This window comes from Dermacentor albipictus, chromosome 6 (assembly GCF_038994185.2).
Source record: "Dermacentor albipictus isolate Rhodes 1998 colony chromosome 6, USDA_Dalb.pri_finalv2, whole genome shotgun sequence".
Classification (NCBI taxonomy): domain Eukaryota; kingdom Metazoa; phylum Arthropoda; class Arachnida; order Ixodida; family Ixodidae; genus Dermacentor; species Dermacentor albipictus.
The window spans coordinates 16,649,488-16,671,067 of NC_091826.1; the positions used below are offsets into that span (position 1 = coordinate 16,649,488).

General features: G+C 48.4%; 1 long non-coding RNA gene across 1 annotated transcript; it reads right to left on the reverse strand.

The window, feature by feature from the left end:
* Positions 1–6: 6 nt before the first annotated feature.
* On the reverse strand, positions 7–20,272 carry LOC135914474 (uncharacterized). The gene is made up of 9 exons (XR_011515053.1): positions 19,091–20,272; positions 18,945–19,011; positions 18,667–18,866; positions 7,756–7,922; positions 5,767–5,907; positions 5,312–5,368; positions 3,138–3,865; positions 2,991–3,057; positions 7–1,864 (listed from the first exon to the last, which is right to left on the reverse strand). It is a non-coding gene; the product is annotated as an uncharacterized lncRNA (long non-coding RNA).
* Between the last annotated feature and the right edge of the window lie 1,308 nt (positions 20,273–21,580).

Consider the following 21,580-nt stretch of genomic DNA (forward strand, 5'->3'; position numbering starts at 1 on the left):
CTTGACACCAGTGATCAGTGACCCCCAGTGATCAGTAGATGGTCACTGGGGTCACTGGCAGCTCCTCTGCGAGTACGTCCACAGCCAGGTGAAGACCTGCTACCTCTGCCGCTGTTGACGTCGCATGGTCGCGGAGGCGACACTGCTTGCTCTTCCGCAAGGCGGGCACCACGCAGGCCGCAGTCGACGAGCCTGTGTCCGGCATCACCGAGCCGTCAACGTAGATCTGCAGGTTTCCTCCGTGGTCCTCATGCAGGATTGAGGCAGCCGTCTGTTGAAGGGCACAAGTCGGGGAGCGCCGTTTGGAAACGCCGGGCAGCTCTGTGGTGATGGGTATGGGTGGTCTCTGGGGAGGAGGCAGCTGTGCGCAACGTGCGGAAACAGAAGCCTGGAGGAGGCTGTTAAGAACGGCCAGCTGCAGTGCAAGTTTGCCAGCCATTTACGCCGGCGGTGGCAACCTCATCTTGGAACGCCACCACCAACCTCTAGCCACGGCGTGATGAAGTCGACTGTGTCGGGAACAATACGCGCGCCCTCCACTCTCCGTCGCTTCAGCTAGGACCTGATCTGCTACGGGTGGGGGAGTTGCCGCGGCAACGTCGTTGTAGGCTCTTTCCCAAGACGCAAGACGATGTGCTACCCGGTCCGGCTCCGAGTTCTACGAAGCGCCGCTGACGTGGGCTCTGGACCGTGTGTGTGTGTGTGCGCGTGTGCGCTTATAAGCCGCTGTTGTGCGGATTAGACTGACGTACTTTCTCTCGCAGCCATGCTAGACTGATGAATTGCATGTAAATACTGTAAATAAACCCTTATTCCTCGTGCTCGATGAGAAAGTCCCTCCCTTCATCAACGTCCTCAGCGTGGATAAGTTGGACGACGGCATGGGCCAGCTACCTCCTAATTCATGCCGGAATCCAATCTTGAGAACGTATCACGAGCGATGGGATTGAGCCTCTAATCCTGATAAGGCACTGAAGAATAGGACGGCAACCTTCCATAAAAGGGGAGACGATGTGAAGTTACAAAAGCACTGTAGGAAATATGCCACTGAGAGTAGACGAAATAAATTATGTGTCAGGAAATTATATCACCTGATATCACCAGGAACTGAAGTCAAACGTCTTACACGGAGGGTGACATTGAAGAGCCTATTGTGAAATATGCGTGACGAAGGAAGTTTTCCGTAGCATAAACCAAACGTCGAGGACCGGCATAGTATATACATTCGACAGCAAATTTCTCCGGAAGCCCACAAAGTTTGTATGCTTGCGGCACCGGGAAGATGTAGGAACATGATAAAGGAAAAGAGAACTGAAAGGAAAGGATAGCCGCCATTGGAAAAGTTCCATCTCAACAAAGCTTCATTCAAAAGAGACGTTCGGAACCTCAAACGCCACAGGGCTACAGCGCACGAGAAAACATCCGTAGTACCATTGGAGTGCATATGGTACTTGTCAGAAGTAGGACGGGGAGGTGAACGAATCTTCGTCTGCCAGCTGGAAGCCATCGGCGAGGAAAATGCAGACGTCAAACAGCCGGCCATAGGACTAGTAGAGATGAAGTGGAGCTCTGTACCGTAGGCCGGAGACTAGATGTGCAGAAGCGCCCGCTGGATACGCTTGTGATTAGCCACCATGGAAAGCAGATTGTAGGAACCTGCAATCACACAAGGCTTGTTAAACACTCGACAACACAGCCATACTACGATTCTAGGGTTCGTGGTACTTGTCAGGAGTAGTGCCGGGCGAGGAACAAAGTCCAGTCCACCAACAAGACTTCACCGGCGAGGGAATGCGATGGATGCGAAGACACTGGATCGTCTTCCAACTCTTGAGAGCCGCAATCGAAAGAACATGTCGGGATCCTGAAAGGACAATATTCGTACTGAGCATTTGCAATAAAATACTTGAACGCGTACTGCACAAGATATTATGTAGAGGTTTCTAAAAAGAATAACTTAAGCCACCCCAAATTGGTTGTTTAGACGATAAGGTAACTGAGCTAGCTTTACTGATTAATTTCATTGTCGACGGCATCCCGGAGGTGGAAGGAGAATCGAGTAAGCTACCGGAAAATGAACTTGCTGCGGCGTTTGTTGACAGCGGCAAAACCAATCGAGTCGGTTGACGCCCAGAGCTGCCTGCCCGTTCCAGACTAGCGCAAGTTCCAGCGACTAGGGTTCCGTCTTGTCTGCAGCCGAATGGCAGGAACATTCCGCGAGCTCTTCGTCATTACACAGTTAAAAACTACTTGATGAGGACGCGCTTGGCCAGGAAGCAGTAAGTATTGAACGCCTCCAGTGTTTATGCAAGCCAAGAAACAAGGCAAGAATGGGTTATTAGGCGCCTGAATTCGCAGAAAGGTACGTGAAAAGAGGAAAAGGTATTTGAAAGAAAATTTAATACGGACTAGTAATTCAGGTAACGCCTTGCACGAAAGGTCGCAAAAGCTTGGGACAACCAAAGAAATAAACCATAAGAAGTAAGTGTCCATCGCGATCGAGAAAGTGCATGAGGAATCTGCCATACGTCTGGTGCGACCGAAATGATAAAGTGCCGTCGCGAAGAACTTATGCAGATCTAACGGACGTTCTAGAATCTGAAGCGAAGCTTTCTTGAAACGATTCGTTGAGGCGTATTTGGGGAAAGCGAGTGCACGTTCTCTCCTATAACCGCGCTTCACAATGTGAAAAATTTTATGCAGTTGGAGTTGATTGGATCTTCATTTTAGTTGTACCAATCACTTCGCCAGACCCTTTGTGGGTAATGTGCCACAGCGTAGAGATCAACACGCAGCAGTCATCGCCAAGAGCTTAAACTCGCGTTGGCACGACACGTGATCCCCGCTTCTTGGGCAGTCGCCGTTCTCCACATGGGTCAATGTACCATCCACTAAAGACACTTCTGCAGTTATTAGACTGAGCGTGCACAATTTAGCTTGCACTCGAGAACGCAGCCGTAGTACTACTAGCGTCTGTACGTGGTACTTACCCGCAGTAGTCCAGGCCCACAAGACCGCACCGACGACAGAACACTGTGTGCGGCGGTGCGAGTGACGCTATGGAAAAATAGCGAGGACAGTAAGCACACACGCTGAAAAAACTAACAGCAACAACGGCAATGAAACGGGCCGCTTACCGTAGCTGATGCCCGGCCCAGCTCCGACGAACACAGCAGGCGATGTCCGGCGTCGAGGTGCTGCGTAGAGCGGGTTAATACATGATAGCTGGCGAGGCAGTTTCCGAATGACGCCTGCTTCCGCGAGTCCACATTTCGCTAGATTTCGCAAGGTAGCCCGCGCACTCCCGCGCGCAGGCTACCTTGTCACGAAATAGTGGGGTCGGGTCGCAGGGCCATACGGATGGGTCCATGTCCCTGACGCAGTCGTAAGAGGACGGCTATCAGCTGGAGCCTGCGCAGTAGCTAAACCTGAAGCTATACCCCATCACGCCACACACGTGGCCCGTCCTCTTCGATTCCGGCACGGAGGAGACCCGTGTGGCCGCACGCCATGCCCACGAAACCTCGGGCTTACAGCTAAGCAACAAAACTTTACGTAGTTTTGAGATGTAGCCATACATCCTAGTAAGCGCTAGCTACTGAAACTGAACAAACAGTTAACTTCTCTAAGGCGTGCGCCACCCTCGCCAGCTAGACCACCCAGAAAAATGAACAAAGCAAATACAAATGCCTGGTGAGCGTTTAGGACGCTCGATGCGAAGCTCGTAGAGGACGACGCTAGCCGTGACGAGGGGTTGCCGCGCTGGTCCTGGGTTCGTGGCGAGGCTCAGACTTGGATGTCCCGTTGGCGGCCGATGTGCAAACGTGCACAGACGTGGAACGATTGTTGCTCAAAAGCATCTGATCTGGAACGGAGGCAAGAAAACACTTGGAATTTTGAGCAGCAACCTGCGCTGCCAAAATTTTACGCGTACTTTTGCCACACATGAGGGCGGAATTTTTCTGAACGCTAGGACAACATTTGTTCAAAAACTACTAAACAAATGCGAGAAATTCGCTTTGAGAATCTGCGGCTAAATTCTTTGCAGCTGACTTACCACTAAAACCCGTTCGACAAGGAAACTATAAACAAGAACGATGGAGTCCAAAATGCGTGCTTTAGTGGCCAGCAGAAGAAAAAAACTGGCTGTGGCTTAGCTAAGGTTAAGCCCAGGATGCGAAGCATACTAGCCTTTATTTTAACGCGACAGCGTTAAGGAGCTCGTGTCGCAGAAAAGTCGGTGTCGTCGGCGTCGGCTCAGGCGTGCGACGCTTGCTCAGGCGCACATTTCGTTGTCGCGCCGAACGCTGCGTTGCTCGACGCTCACCGCGTCCGATGCGGGGCGCGTAGTCGCTGTGCCGTAGCAAAGCCACCTAGAAACAGTCTCTGTAGCACGCCGCAACCTTCGCTTCTCATTCCAACGAGCAGCTCTGTCTCCAGGAGGCATCTCACCTCGTGAGTGTCTAGCAGAGGCAAGCGCAGCTGCTTATATACCGCCGCGACGCCGCGAGCGACGGCGCGAGTTGGAGCCCCGTTTCTCCTCTGTCGTGACGTCACGGTGTCACGTGGTATTCAAGGCGACACCGCCGCGCCTGAGGAGCTGGGTTGAGCTCTCGTAATATGCTTCGCATAAAAAAAAAAACATGTCGATACCAAGTACAGTTCCTTGGTAAAATGCCTTTCAGACCTCAGACAGTTATTGTCAGCTATTAATGCCTTCAAGCAATGTATAATACGAGTCAAGAAAGTTATCTAAATTACAAGCTACACTTCCCGCGCCTAATCGGCATGGTTCAAGCGTTACACTTGGCTTAGAAAATAAAGAAATAAACATTACGGAATGGTCAGTTTGTTACACGTGGCCATGTTTTGTCTGAACACATGGCAGAATACGTATGAAGCTAGCGGCCTTCACCCTGCAGTGGACCAATTCCGCTCTGTAACAAAAGATCCTCCAACCAGCTTTGCTAAAACTTCCAACATTTAGCCTTACCCGCACTGCAATCGCCACAAAAGTGACCAAGGTCGCTTACGTGCGCCTCTTGTAATGTCTGTTTGCAACTTGCAATCAGCTGTAGAAAGCGTAACCGAAGTTCGCCACATGAGAGATGAGATTTAGAAATCGCGCAAAATAGCGTCCGTGTAATAATTCAGGCATGTCGCTTTGACTACAGTTGTCTACTAACGTAAATTACTATTACCCGTATTGGTACATTACAAGACAATAAAGCAAAGAAAAACGCCTTTGACGTAAAAGAAAAATTGACCACGTTTTTCATTACAAGAATTTATAATAAGGTTAATTCCCCACCTTTTGGCAACTCTGCCTCGAATGACCTCCTCGCTCACCGCCGTCAAAAACGGTCATCTGGAAAGCGAAAACAGAGTGCCTATTTATTTACAACATACTGCAGACCCTAAATAGATCCTAGCAGGCGGGGCAAAACAAAACGACAGCAATAACTACAAACGCACCGCAGATTACAATGCAGTGAACATAACATATGAAGAATGACACATAGCAGGTACAGTAAACACATCTGCAACTGTCAAGCGCTGTTGTAAAAGGCATCTATACTGGTAAGCAGATCAGCAGGGAGGAGACGGGGAGGAGAGAGTTAATGTGCACGGAAAGAAAGATCATTTAAAAGTGTTCACTCTAGCCTTGTACGGTGTTAGGTATTCCGCGTGATGCTTTCTAGCTAGGCGTAAATGTTAACCACTCGAGGATGGAGCAGAAGTACGATTAGTCTTCTCGATACTCACCAGTAGTGGCGGGCGAGGAGCGTGGTTCCAACTGCCAGCAGGACGCCATGGGTGAGGGAATGTAATTTAACAAACAGCGTTGGCCCCAGTACGAGTAACCTTCCAATTCGTGGGCCTCAATCGAAAGCAGACGTCGGGATCCTGAAAGGACAATATCCGAACTGAGAATTTTCACCAGAGCATCCGAAAGCGAACTAAAAAAAAATTTTACCACGCTCTTAAAAAAAAAAGCATGGAAGAAATTTCGCGACACCAGTTGAGTTTGGGACAGGGCAGCCGAGCTATGAATATTGCAAATGAAGGAAACAAAAAGATACGGAACAAAAGTTGTAAGCAGTACGAGTATTTCTCGACGTAAGAAAGGCCTTCGATTCAGTCGAATAGTAAACAATTAGCAGTACGTTTTCTTACAGGATTAGTGGGTGCAGGCTGAGCTTAATTAGAGCCTATCGTCTAAACTCACGGGTGCATCAACCACCAAGCTAATGCAAGCCACTAAAGGTATACGACAAGGATATTTTAGCGTCGCTATTATTTTTGCTTTATAGGTAAATATCGCTACAATTACACCAACATGAAAAAGAAAGGTTTTGTACGCGGATGATATCAGTTTTTTCTGGTGCTGACTTAAAAGATAAGCAAACAGGTGGCTAATAGAGTTGACAAAGTTGCCAGATGTGAACGAGGTTCAATAGGACATCAATAAAATATATCTATCAATTTGTCAGAGAGCGAAAAAACAGAATATTGACGTTTTTCATGACTATCTTCAATGAGCATGTTAAAAGTAAAGCTGAAGCTGTCCTGCATAACACGTGCTATAGGAAGGATGAGACCAGCTAGAATCAGGTCAAGTCCATCTTCGATACGGTCACAGATGCAGTACTATATTGGAATATGTGGCACAACTTCTAGTGCTAAAATTAAAAGGCGAGCGACGTAAAAAATTTCCATTCGCTTCAATGTTGCCGCACAACGGACTACTAGGGATTCTTGTGATTGGTACAAATTGCCATAATACTGAGGTTAAGAGATCCACGAAAACTTGAAAATCGAAGCACACATTCTGGCAGACAGCGTTAACCTCTAACAGAGGGACCTATTTTACTATGCCGCCATCACAAGCCATCGCAGCCGAGGGCACTGTTGCAGTTTTTATGGGCTACAGAATTGGACAAGCGGCTCTAGCATGTTGATAGTGCTGCAACTGCTACTGTGCTGTGCAGTGACATGTGGCGACAGTGACCAACTGTGATTGTATGTCTGCTCCTTTCTTTATCTCTACTCTTATCACTTTACCTCCCCTCTTTCCTCAGCGTAGGGTAGCAAACCCCATTTTCTCCTCCGGTGGACCACCCTGCCTTTCCCCTCTCATCTGTCTCTCTTTGAGCCCCGCTATCTCGAATGCTTGTAATATAGCAAGCAAAGTCCCAGAGAAGTTTCAGCAAGCTACTTTAGTAATGGAACCTCAACCGACGTCCTTAAAGATTGGCTTTATTTCCTTGCTTTTTAGATACCAGGTTCTTTTTCCTGGGTTATACAAATTTAGGCAATTAACAGTTAGGCAAGGAAAACCTAATAATCCCTTAAAGAACGTCAAGCGTTTAGTCATGTGATGTCTTGAATTACAATTACCAGAAAGTAAATGCACTTCATGCTTGTTTATGAAGTGCTAGTCCAGATAAGTGAAGTGAAACGTGCTTTTTTATGCACTTGATCAAGTTTTGTTTCAGTGACAATGGGATGTTACAGTTACTCGAGTTTGCAAGATATTGAGGAACCGGACCTAGTCAGGTACCGACAAGCACTTGTATTCCCTGGTTTTCCTCGTATTCTATTTCCTTTGTCGTATACTCGTTGTCCGAACGATGAAACAAATTTATGCAACGAAAGTGAAGGTGAATCTGAAACGAAGTGATGCGATAAGGCTTATTTTTCAACCGCTCGAGGACACAGCCGTAGTACGAGTCGTGTGCGAGTGGTACTTGCCCGTAGCGAAACAGGGCGATGAGCAATCTCGTCTGCCAGCGAGACCACACCGGCCAAGGGGAACGGTCGGCCACGGTGCGAGCGGTGCTCGAGGCCATCTCCTGAGGGGGACGTTGGGAGGATGGCAAACGTGGAGCAGCGCGCTGGATATCCATCTTACACGTGGACTGCAATCGAAAGCAGAGGTCAAGATTCTGGAACAATAGGAGATGGATGCAGTGGGGCTAACGGATGGGGGAGTTGGCACGTATCGAAAGAGGAATCAATCCAGTTAACCAGGCGCATACACAGCAAAGAAGAGCACAGGACGATGCTCGTTTTGCTATCAAGCGACTCTACCAGCATTGTCCTGTGCACTTATTTGCACTGTGTATGCATCGTGATCGGCGGTTTAATTGCTTGTTCAATAAGGCACGCGCATGGCAGTGCTACGAGCACGCACCTCGCAATGAACCAGTTCCACGTTTTGTAGCTAATGTTCGCGCCAGATCATTCAACGCGCGTGGAACAAGCGATGCGGTTCGACGCAACTTTGCCTGCGCAAGAGCACATCGCCACATGCTACTCCCTGCCACTCATTTCGTCGGATTAAGTGGCACGACCCTGAACGGCTACCCGCCTGGACCGCTCTGCGCATCTCGAGACAGCGCAACGATACCTCCGAATTTGAAAACGCCGCACCGTCAACGCCGTGGTGACGGGGCATGGCAGCGCTACCTGTACTCAGGTCGCAAATGAACTCACTCACCTACGTTGTGCACGTGGGTAAACGTTGTGGTACGTGAATTAGCGCGAGTTACCTTTTTTAGTAGAGCTAAAATTCCCACGACCATTACGTGTGATCTACACGGTTGTGTACTTCAGCCTACTTCTGATGCGAAGGTCGACTGAAACCAAATCAGGACTAGACTTTACGCAGATCGCTTAGGGACATGAAACTTCCGTCGATATCAAGAATATTAAGGATTATAGATGGGCTGATTAAAAGAATTCAACTCGTTAACGATGTTGCGAAAAAAATTTAATGCTTGCGAAACCTAGGTTACTAGTATGAATGGAATGTTGCAAACAGAAGAATCGACCATGTAGAAGATGTCGGTAGGCTGACAAATGATATCGTCTGGCGTATGGCGTCTATGGAAAATGAGTACGCAAGTAGAATACCGTTGGTACGGGGTTTATGGACAGCGGGAAGTCCAGTCACGTGGAATGCTGCGCAGAGCAGCCGAGCCATTCCCGACAAACACAAGCGCGAGCTGAAGCGCCAAACTTTCCGTCATCTCAGCAGCCAAGCAGACACACGAGCTCTCTTCGGCATTACAGTTAAGAAAGGCGTGCTCGGCTATGAACCCATCTGCTGTTGAACCCATCCGCCGTTAATGCAAGGTAAGACGAAAAGCAAAGAAAGCCGTGTTTGGTATAAGCTCCCAAATTCACGACAAAGGATACTTTAATGAGGGAACAAATTGAAAAATACGGATATGGTTTATCGAGAAAGACTACACGAAAAGCACGAATACAGAAAGGAGCTCGGGACGGGACTAAAGAATCCGTAAAAGACATGAGAAAGTGCCGCTCGCGGTCAAGCTATGCAACAGCAATCGGACATACGTGTCCGCAGCGACCAAAACAACGAAGTCATTGCAGACAAATGCGGATACATCGAACATGTCGGAATTTCGGTAAAACGAAGCGTTCATGAGGGAGTTCATACTGGCGCGTTTGACGGAAAGAAAACAGGCGCGGGCACGTTCCCTGGCGCAATGAACCGTGATACACAATGTGACAGCTTAGCTGGCTTGTATTTCTTCGCGTCTTATTTTAATTGTGCCGGCTGCTTCCTAGGAAGGGACCCACTCTGCCATTGCAACACCCACTTGGCCCATCCCTGCTGAGGCTATGTGCCACAGTATGGAAATCTATTGTAAAATATCATCAAAGCACTCGAACACGATGATCAAGAGAATGGCTCCTTGTCGCGAGCACGTGCTACTTTAATGAACCTTTCATATTCGAAGCAGTCACCGGTCTATAGTTTTTAACAATGGTGCCGTGAACCAGCATACTACCTCCCCGTCCACAACCAAGGTGAACCTGCAAAGAAGCAGCAGAGAAGGAAACGGCGGTGGAGCAGCGGGTCGGTCAACGAGAGCGTGGAAAAAACTAAGCATCGGAACTGCTCATTGACAAGCAAGACGCCATTGTTACTCGACTAGAAATGAGCCAAGTATATAGTAACAAAGATAAGGAAAGCGCTTCGCTCCCAGATCACGAAGCTCATCAACGCAGTGAACAGACAAGTTTCACACAACGCATAAGAATAAGCGAAAGCCGCAACAGCGACAACGAACAACGAGGAATTTCTAACAAAAAATACTGCCGAAGCTGAATTTCAATAATAGAGTACGACATGAAAATAACGACGATATTGCCTGCAGTAGAGTTCAGAATTCGAGAGGCCACACAGTTGTGTTTGAACAACGAAACAACAACGCAGGCGGCATCACTAAATACTGAACACGACGGCAAGGGAACTACATGAACTACTTAATCCGGAAACGACAAAGTTTGGTGGAAGAGAATCGCTTCTGGGCTCAGTACAAGTGAGAAGTTCACCTCAGACCTAACACGAGCAAGGGACAAATGTTTATAAGCACTTCTAACTGGAAAGGCAGCGTATGTTACAGAAGGGCTTCACTGCTTGATCGGATTAAAATTATGATGAAGCAATAAAAATATGAACAACGTTCGGAAATCGTGAGCATTCAGTGGAACTGCACATGGAGCGTGCTATCGAGCACAGAAAAAGCGAGGTCGGTGCAAGAAGGAGAGCACGTTGTTGGGCGAGTCGGTCGTACATACTTGCGCCCGTCCATGTCCTTACTCGTCCGTGTCTTTTTTTAGCGCAATTCCCTTCTTTAAGTCGGTGCAAGAAACTGATTAACTATGCAAGTTAGTACACGGAACTCAAGTCAACACATTGGCCCTCAAATCACTAAAGGTGGGACCGACAGTTTCGCGTCGATGTTGACAGCGTTGCAGAGAGCAATTCCATCGTGTTGTAAGTGGCGTTCAACTCAGAAGAAGCAATGAGACACAGCTCAGCCATGGAAGCTAGCGAGCAAGGCAACAAAACAATGCGAGCAAAACCTGGACAGAATTACGTCGTTGCCGCGATAGCAAATACATCTTCAAGAACACAGTGTGAACAGGAGAGGACAGATGCGAAGCCAAGGAATGACAGCAGACAGCTTCGAAATTGCAGCTTTTATAGCTAAAAAACAGAAGCTACCTGTTCTGCAAGCAGAACAACCACGCAACGGAGGACTGCCGTCGGAACACTCCAGTGATGAAAAAAAAAATCACATTCTCACAGAGAATAGAGAATGTTCGAGATGCACCCGGCCGAAACACAGCATCTATAGAGCAAGAGTGCAAGCAATGCAAAGGACGACATGCTGGATCTGTGTGCATGATGATGCGGCAAGGCAGAGCAGGTCACAACATAGCAAGCGGAAGTGACGACGGCTACTCTAGACGCAACTGAAGATGTAAAACAATTTTGCGCTTTTGGAGACAGCTGTAGCTTGGATAGGGGGAGAATAAGGGGGCAGACATTGCCACTTGTTATCAGACAGCGTAAGCCAGCGGACATTTATATCAGCTGGATTAAAAAAAATAGGAGCGGAGATATGACAGGAAAAGCTGACGACTGGTTCATTCGGAGGGAATGAAAAATTGAAATTAACCGTGTCCAATTAACTGCAGCAACGCAAGGAAACAAATCAGCAGCGGTAATAGAAGATCTGCAAGCCGACGTCATATGGCAGTTGTTTACCTACTGGAAATCAGAATTTCAATAAGAAAATGCAACGAAGACTACAAGTGGCGGATGACAGAACCGAGGCGACTGCAACAGACGCCATAGGAATGCTTATCGGCTAAATTATTGGGAGTTCTTCGCTGGTAGAACGTAAAAATCTGAAGTAGACTGATGGCATTCGAGAATACTGGGTTGGGTACTGCGAAGTCCAAATAAAGCAGTCACTGTTCTGAAGGTTGAAGGTGCGGAAACAATTCAGCAAGAGCTACAAAGGTATTGGGGCATGGAATCAATGGGGATCACAAAACAAAGCTTCAATACTAAGGCAGCTTAATTTCAATCGCAGATTAAAATAGTATAACTGAACGGTCGCTATGAAGTCCACTGACAGTGGTATGGAAGCGTTAGCTTCGAAATCGAGGAAAATGCAATGAATAATCTCCCCCGGACTGCCGAAAAGGTTGAAGAAAAATGAAGATATTGTCCCGTGATAGTGATGGTCATGAGGTGTCCATCAGCTGTCCGAATTTTAGGGCTGTCCCATGCGCTGTCCCACTTGGCATGCTGGGTGGGACGACAGGTTGACGTTCTGGCAGCGACGACGGACCTGCGAAGTTACACGGCCGTAGCGCGGGAGCGGGACAGCGGAATACGGTGGTGGACGTCATGGATTCCGGCTGAGGGACTCTGTGACTGTTGGATTTCCGCGCATACGACGTCAGCAATCGCAGCCACTTGAGGCTGGGATGAAGGGATCAACTTCGGAAGCTCTTCCGGCATGATCGCTTTGTTGACATCGCGCGACGGTTTAATTCTCGGTTCCTCATGTCCAGTGTTTTGTCGATGCTGGTGGCCTGGCGAAAAACTCGCCGATGGTCTGCGAATCATTCCGGCGAAAATTCGCTTCGCGCCACACTTGGACAGGACTCTCGGACATTTCAGGATCGGCGTAGCGGAATAGAAGGCTTGCTTATTCCGCAAATATGCACTCGGATCAAGGTAGCTGCACTCGGACCAGTCAATCGACCGACCAGTCAATCGAAAGACCAGTCAATCGAAAGACCAGTCAATCGAAAGACCAGTCAATCGAAAGACCAGTCAATCGAAAGACCAGTCAATCGAAAGACCAATCTTCATTTTCGCCGCAGACTAAATTGTTACTGCGAAAATAGGGGGCCAGAGAAAAAAGCTGCATCTGTGCAGCTTGACTAAGCTCTAGCCACCCTTACAGCAGCAGTGACACGACGATTTGGTAGAAGGATTCAGTTATGTAACCATCAGCAAATAAACGATAAAACACTTCCATCACAAATGGCAATTACAAGAACAATTACACAGCATGCATATTTCAAGGAAGAATTAGAAGCATAAGCAGTTTTAATACAGTTTTAATACAAACAGGTCAAATAAGTTGTTAGTAAGGGCCAGAACATCCACACTTTTCCGGTCTAGCTCATTTAGTGTAGTTGCTAGAGTGTAGTCAAGTTTTTCTTTCCCATAATGGGTGCGCGAGAAAGGAACGCAGTATGGCGGTTGAATCGGAAAGGGTATAGATATTGTACTTTCCCGAGATTTGATAATTCTTTGAATAATTCCGTCCTACCTAATGTGGAGTTTTTATACGTTCTTAATAATTTGTATTTGTATATATTGGATTTTTAGAATTTTATGTTTTTGAAAGTGGTTCTGTGTGTTCTGAGAACGAGGAATTTTCTATTGATCCAAGTGCTTTTTTCTGAATAAGAGTTCCTGCAAGTTTGATGCTGTCGTGTTTCCCCATATTAGCATGCAGTAATGTAAGTGAGAGTGAAAGAGTGAAAAATATAACATCTTTTTAATGCTGACTGGAAAAGCGTGACGGCTCTGGCTTAATACACCGGCGGCTCTATTTAATTTTGGTAATAAAGTTTTCACATGTTCATTCCAAGGTATGTTTTTTGCGAAAATGACCTAGAATTTTAACAAACTTGTCTATTTTAATTTTGAATGGCCCCCATAGGGTTTCCAATACAACTTCGGCCCTTTCTTACAGGACGACGCTCACGGAGCTCCTCAGGAAGTTACTGCGGAACAGTTATCACGTTGTAGGGGTGGTCGCCCGGTTCTCAAACCATGTCCTCGTGGCATCTTCCAGGGAGAAGTACAGGTGGCGTAGCTTATCCTCAGAGGTTCAGTTGCTGAAGGCTGAGATTCTTTCGAAAGACGGAAGCGAGGTTTCCGGATCGTCCGACTAAGCTCTACGAAAGGTAGGAGGCTCCCTGGGTTGAAGCATGGAGGACGCTGGGGCTGCCATTGTGGTTGTCGACTTGGCCACGATCTTCCTGGTCGTCTCAGGCAGAAGTCCGTGCTCCGGGGGCAGTCATTGTAGCCTGAGGCTACCTCGCAGGCCCTTGACAACGTTGGTGTAGTCTTCGGAGTTCAGGCTTGGATCACGGCTTGCGGGCGTCCGGTGCATGAACGCGAGCCTCCTCCATCAGATGTCACGTGGTAGTGAGCACCAAGAAGACGGAAGCAAAACGGAATACCGAATCTTTATTGGAAGAATGTGTGCCAAGAAATGCAGGCTACACTGAAGGCATAATGATAGCAGCGAACACAGTCGGCGATCTTCGAAAAATCTGATCAGCGGGTCAAGCGCGTAGGCTTTCGTACACGAGTCATAGAAGGTTTCAAAGCAATCGCAGTGCTCGCACGTCTTCCAGAAAGCACCACACAGTTCGCGTCCCGGATACGTGCAATCAGATTACACAAGGCTGACAATGGAGAACCATCGATAACATTCGAGAAACCTGTAATACATGCAGGCGCGCTCTGCGCTGAGCGATAGCATTTGTTAGACTGAAACGCTCCCAGCCGAGAAAAATAAACTACATGTGTGAATATGCTACGTCCCTACGATCACGCCATCTCAAAACAAGGCCTCGGGAGTCGCAAGAGCTTCAGGAATCCTCAGAACCACCGACTACGCTGTGTTATTACATGCCACATCACGCAGTTATTGCAGAAGATCGAGCCACGAGAAAGGTTCGTGTAGTATTAGACGCCTCTTCACGCACGCAGAAAGGCATGTCATTAAACGACAATGTGAAGGCAGGGCATTAATTTTCTAAAGGAAAAGGTGACCAGTTGGAGACGTTGAAAATGCATTCCTACAAATTTCTATCCACGAAGAGGAGAGATGCCACGAGATTTCTTCGGTGGAAAAACGACTATACGAGGAAAAGCTGCTGAATTAGGTACAAACCTGGCGCATGGCTAGAATAACTTCCGGTAAAACCCCGAGCCCGTTTTTTCTGGCAGCTGAAATCAAGCTACATGTGAAACAAGTGGCTGAGCGATTTGCAGATGGAACAAACAGTACAGAAAGCGATTTACGTGGATGGTGTACTCCTAGGGGCATCAATGTATTAATGTGCTGTCAGGCTGTACAAGGAGGTAAAACAAGCGATCAAAGTGGCGGCGATCATGTTCAGAAAATTGACATCCAATGAAGAGAGAGAGAGAGAGAGAGTGAACTTTAATAAGCACCAGCAGTTTTGTCGGCTGGGCCTAGGCCTCCCACGATGGGACGTCGAGGTCTTGCCTCTTCGCCGCTTCGTAGGCCTGCTGGGTCGCCCAGAGTTGGTCGTCGAGGTGGGAGCTGCGCAGGGCGGCGTGCCACCTCGACGAGAGGGTCACGGCATTACGGTCATGGTATTGGTGTTTGCACTCCCATAGCATGTGGGGGAGTGTTGCCGATTCAGTTTTACAGACCTTGCACGTCTGGCTCGGGTAGATGTCGGGGTATATAGCGTGATAGCGTGTGAGGGAGGGGTATGTATTCCTCTGTAACAGGCGAAGGGTGGTTGCCTGTGCCCTGTTTAACTTGCAGTGAGGGGTGGGGAAGGTTCTTCTTGCGAGGTAAAATGAAGAGAGCCTAAACAAAATAGATGAAAACGAAAGGGACGACGATCAAAACGATTCGATCGAAAGGATGCAGAATGCTTCTTGCAACTTTATGGAAGTAGTCGAAAGACGTGCTATCCTTTACTGTGGACAAATAAGCATCCTTACCAGCAATAACGTACGCAACTAAAACGACAGTGCTGCACAAGCCGCCGGAAAGTTATTTGATCCGCTTGGTTTGCCCTCACCTATTACGATACGCGCGGAGATAGGCTTTCAAAAATTGGAAACGGACGACACGTGAGATGAGCCACTCCATAAAGAAGAATGCGGCAAGTGGAGGGACCTGATTCCTGAAACGAAGGAGCTGCTATACCAATACTACACAAGCAAGGATCAAATATTACAAGCATACAAGCTGCATGTGTTTGCCGACGCTAGTCCAACAGCGTACGAAGCGGCAGTATATTTGGCAGTCATGTAAATTGATGGAAAAGAGTCAAGCTTAACGACAGCGAAAATCCGCGTAGCACCAACAAAATCCAAGTTTAGCAAGACTTGAGCTAATGGCAGCGGCGATAGCATCAACACTAGGTGTCTACACCGTAAGTCACTTTACCGGAAGAATTTGGGAAGCAGCCTGTTTGACAGACTCAATGATTATACTTCATTGAATCAAAGGGACAAGCAAAAGGGGAACATTTCTTAACAGAGTCGCATAAATAAGGAAAAACAGTACAAGAGAGCGAGTCGTTCATTCAAGGGGAAGACAATCTGGCCAATCTACAGTGACGTGGTATAAATACAAAGACGTCGACGGATTTGAAAAATATGAGGGCATGGACACGAATGAGTTGCATCTGTGGAGCCGGAAAGACCAAACGTGATTCACACGAATGTACGAATGGAAGATCAACACGGGGTCAATGTCGCACCTGCACAGGAAAAACAGGAAAAAGTAATCTTGGAAACCAAAAATTCCTTATACGGGCGGCATTTAAGAGCAACAGCATGGATATTCAGGTTCAGAGATACCGCAAGGTCAGAAGGGCCGACAACAGGAAAAGAGAACTGCAGAGACATATTGGCTACGACAAAGTACTATCCAGGTAGCCAAGCGGCGATGCTGACTCAAACGCTAAGTCGTTTAAAATAAATGCACAAATCTGCTCTTCCAACAAAAGACTCGGAAGACAAAGGCCGCGTGCACTACAGCCAATAATCAAAGCCGGGACGGCATCATATTTCTGAAGGACGGGTATTTCACGGAACCGCCAAAACGTCATGTTCATCAAATATTGCGCGGCGGATTTCAAGCAACGCCAGTGCAACTGCGGTCTAAGTTCTGAATATTGCAAGGTCTCCAAGCTGTAAAAAGTGTTAAGTCAACGCATATTCTGCAAGAGGCATAACACAAGACCCGTCACATTCTGCCTGCCCTACCGGCGGACATAGTCAACGAATCCGGGCCATTAAGGCAAAGGAGTTGACTTTACCGGAACATGTTATGCGAAAAACAAATACAACATTGTAGAACAATACGTCGTAATTTTCAACTGCGCGGTCATGAGAGGAGTACACTTAGAGATGACCAACGACATGTGGATATCCAGATTTTTTTCCGGCAATCACCGGCTTTCCGGCAATGCACCGCACGACGAGGTATACCTGCCGTAATCTGCTCGGGCAACACCAATGCCTTTACAAAGGCCGAGAGGGAAATACTTGAAGCTGTTGGGCACGAATGGGTGAAGGATTGCTGCAGTATACCCCAGAGCAAAACAATAGCTGAGTGCGCCCTGTGGGGCGGAGGGGCGATTTTACGAGATCCTCATACGAAGGCTGAAGACATCGATGCGAAAGATCACGATAAGTACAACTACAGTGGCGAAGCTACGCGCAATTGTAGCAGAAGGTGAAGGAGCGCTCAACAATCGACCGTTAACTAACGTGCATGGCGAACCTAATGAGGCCATGCCACTGACGCCTGCAGACAAAGGCAGGCGGCAACAGCTTCAAAGCGGACAAACAAGGCCACGAGACGAAGAAGCATGGCAAAGTAAATGCGAAGTCACGAAAGTTTCCTGGAAGGGATGGCATCGCGAATATCTGAACTAAATAGGAGCTACTGTCACGCCAAAACGAGACAAGCGAAACCCTTGCCCCAAAGGCGACGAGTTCTTAATTTAAGACCGCTAACCAAGAACATTTTGGAAAATGTGCCGAATTGAAAAACATTTACCCTGGTTGTGACGAAATAGCAAGAGCTTGTCTACTTCGAAAAGGCAACAAAGAATTTCTGATCTGCAACATCTACCCTCTTCAAGGGTGCCTCGAATAGCTTGCCAAACCCTGTCTCAGTGCAAGTTGGAAGGCCTGTGCAGGTAGCCTGTAAAATATATTGAAGGTACTCGAAGACGAACACAAGAAAGGCTCCTTGCCACGAGCGACTTCAATAAACCGTTGATGTTCGAAGCAGTCACCGGTCTCGATGGTTTTAACATGTATCAACACGCCGCGGTAATCCGAGAGCTAGTTACGGTGTGCGCAGTGTGAAATAACTTGGCCCGATACCTCAGTCTGGGAAAGTGCCATACATATTGGTTTGGCACGTAAAGCCGCATAATTTATTTCAAGTGTACCACTTCTGCCACTCGCCGTGTGAGGCAATGATAGTGCTCGCATTTCTCCCCGTCTATGAACATTGACGGACTGCACTGCGTAGACAAACAAGTAGTGTACGCAAGGGAACATATCGCACGAACTCGGCACTACATTATCGCACTGAAGGTCGAAGAAAAACATACGACGTGAAAAACCACCGCGAATTGCCGTCAATCAACGCAAAATAGTAAAGAAAGTTTCGCTTACAGCGATTCCAATAGCGCGTGGGAGCCGCGCAATTTATTTTTTATGCGCTATGGCATTCAGTATGAACTACGGCATGTGAGCACCTGGCAAAGCGGCTACGCGTTGCAGCTCCTACGAAGCGCGTTTGTGCCTGCAGTAGTCCCACCTGCTGTGCTCCGAGTCGACAGCGGCAGTATGCAGAGTAAAAGTAACGATATTAATAACAACGAATAACAGTATTATGGTATAAAATAATAAACTAATAAATAATAAAATAATAAACTGATAATAACAATACTACTAATAATAATAGGACACAGCGATAGTACGAATCGTGTTTAAGCGAAATTTACCAGTAATAGCAGACTAAGTCCCAGGTGCCAGCTGGGCGTCATGGACGTGGAAATGCAAAGGAGCCAACGCGGTCAGCCACGGTAAGAGGTGCTCAAGACCATCTCCGGTGGGGGACGTTGGGAGGATGGCAAACGTGGAGCAGCACAATGGATATCCTTTCGACTCGTGGTCCGCAATCTCGAAAGCGGACCTCGGGATCCTGAAACGACAACAAAACTTTTTTTAAGCACTCGAGAACACAGCCGCAGTACTACTAGCGTCTGTACGTGGTACTTACCCGCAGTAGTCCAGGCCCACAAGACCGCACCGACGACGGAACACGGTGTGCGGCGGTGCGAGTGACGCTATGGAAAAATAGCGAGCACAGTAAGCAGACACACCTAAAAACGAACAGCAACAACGGCAATGAAACGGGCCGCTTACCGTAGCTGATGCCCGGCCCGGCTCCGACGAACACAGCAGGCGACGTCCGGCGTCGAGGTGCTGCGTAGAGCGGGTTAGTACATGATAGCTGGCGAGGCAGATTCCGAATGACGCTTGCTACCGTGAGTCCACATTTCGCTAGATTTCGCAAGGTAGTCCGCGCACTCCCGCGCGCAGGCTACCTTGTCACGAAATAGTGGCGGTCGGGTCGCAAGGCCATACGGATGGGTCCATGTCCCTGACGCAGTCGTAAGAGGACGGCTATCAGCTAGCCTGCCTAGTGTTAGCTAAGCTGTGGGCCAGCCAAACCTGAAGCTATACGCCGCCACCCCGCAATACGTGGCCCGTCCTCTTCGATTCCGGCACGGAGAAGACCCGTGTGGCCGCACGCCATGCCCGCGAAACCTCGGGCTTACAGCTAAGCAACAAAGCTAACTTTACGTTATCTTGTGATGTAGCCATACATCCTAGTAAGCGCTAGCTAGTGCAACTGAAGTTAACTTCTCTAAGGCGTGCGCCACCCTCGCCAGCTAGACCAACTCGAAAATGCAGAAAGCAAATGCAAATGCCTTTTGAGCGTTTAGGACGCTCGATGCGAAGCTCGTAGAGGACGACGCTAGCCGTGACGAGGGGTTGCCGCGCAGGTCCTGGGTTAGTGGCCACGGTCAGAGTTCATCCACAGTTCAATAGTCCAGGCGCCGTCGGGGGGTGGGAACGCGCACAAACAAAAGAACGAGTATTTGGCAGGAACGATTCGCGACTTATACGCTGCGCCGGCTCAACCGGAGTGTCGTTGGCGTATAGCAACGTAGTAAATGCCGGCTGGCAGTCACACTCCGGGAGCTCGAAAGTGGGGCCAGGAATTGCCGAGGCGGCAGGCGGGTTGGGAAAAAAGTCTTTCGAATCGTGTCTCACGTTTTGCAGGCCCGGGGCACGAAGCCAGTGCTTCCAGAGACGGCCGAAGGCGGGAACATGCGCAGCGTGCAACTTCGAGGAGCGCTGCCACTGTTAGGGCGTAATTTAGACCAGCGGGACCTCGAAGTACGGTGCGACGCAGAAGGCAGCCGATAAGACACGCCGAAGTGGATTGAAAATGAAAAATGGCGGCCCAAGCCATCGAATGCTCGCTATATGCACACGACGACCGCGACGCTAAGCTCTGCGGCGCATGCGTTGATACGCCGGGGCATTTCTTTCTTCTCTCATTGGTCTAACGTCGAACTACGTCACCGGCTCGCTAGCCGCCGCGCCGCTGTTATCACCGTGATCGGCGCCACTGGGGATGGTAAAAACAAAGGAATAAAAAGAACAAAAATAGTCGCAGCCTGCATACAGTTACCGTACTCGAAATGTTCTAGAAGCTTCCACATGCTTCCACTGCGTTCTTGGACATGCAATGGCGTTGGCGCTGTCGCCGCATATTATAACCGCTTTTGCCGCATATTATAACCCGCCGACGGCTGCCTTCGCATTCGCGTTGGGCTCCGGCCGCGAGCATGACTTGCAACTCGTGAGCGCGCGTCGCGACATGTTTCGAGTTGTCTGCACACGCAGTCGCCTGCTCCTGCCGCACCGTTTTTCTTCGAACAACAACAAAAAAAAAACTGAAATTCTAGGCCTTAATTTGCGTGCCCGAATGACACAATCTTATTATGAGACACTCCGTAGCAGGGGGACTAACGGGCTAATTTTGACCGCCTGGTGTTATTTCACGTGCACCTAAACTAAGTACACGAGCGTTTTTGCATTTCGGCCGTTATCGAAGTGCGGTTGCCGAGGCCGTGATCGAGCCCTCGACCTGGAGCTGAGCAGCGGAACCCCACAGCCACTCGACTTGCGGCACTTGTGCTTCTTCCGGATGTTGGTGTCCCAAAATGCTAGCATCCGGTCTTTGCTGGCAACGTAATGGAAAGGCGGGGAACGAAGAGCTCAGTTAATAGAAGGCCGTTCTTCCGCTACCCTGAATGACTCAGCGAAAAGACACCGCGAGAGATTTGGGACGAGAAAATCACACGCGCGAAGATTTCATAACCACAAGAAATATCGTGACGAAATTATTCCATAAAGCACCTAATCACAATTAACACTTATAAAATATTTCAGTTCCTTGTTGGAAACTTCATTTACCAAAGATTAGTACATCTGGGGTGCGATCTTGTACGCGTTCCAAACTCGAACGGAGGCGGTCCGTTCTTTCCGTCGCGAAATTGGCGGTCCGTTCCGTTGCGTTCGTCCGATAGCAGACAACACGGAATGATTGACAGCAGATATCACTTCACAATTGACGTCATGGCGTTCTTCACCGTTCAAACTGACCAACCGTGTGCGGCTCGGTGGAACGGACCGCCTCCGTTCTATTTTGGAACGCGTACAAGATCGCACCCCTGATTTCCACCACCTGCTTCCTTTGCGTTGATATGGCCGATAGTATATATAGAGTTAATTTTCTTTACTTAATTTTTTTCATAACTGTATTTAAGTATGGTTTTG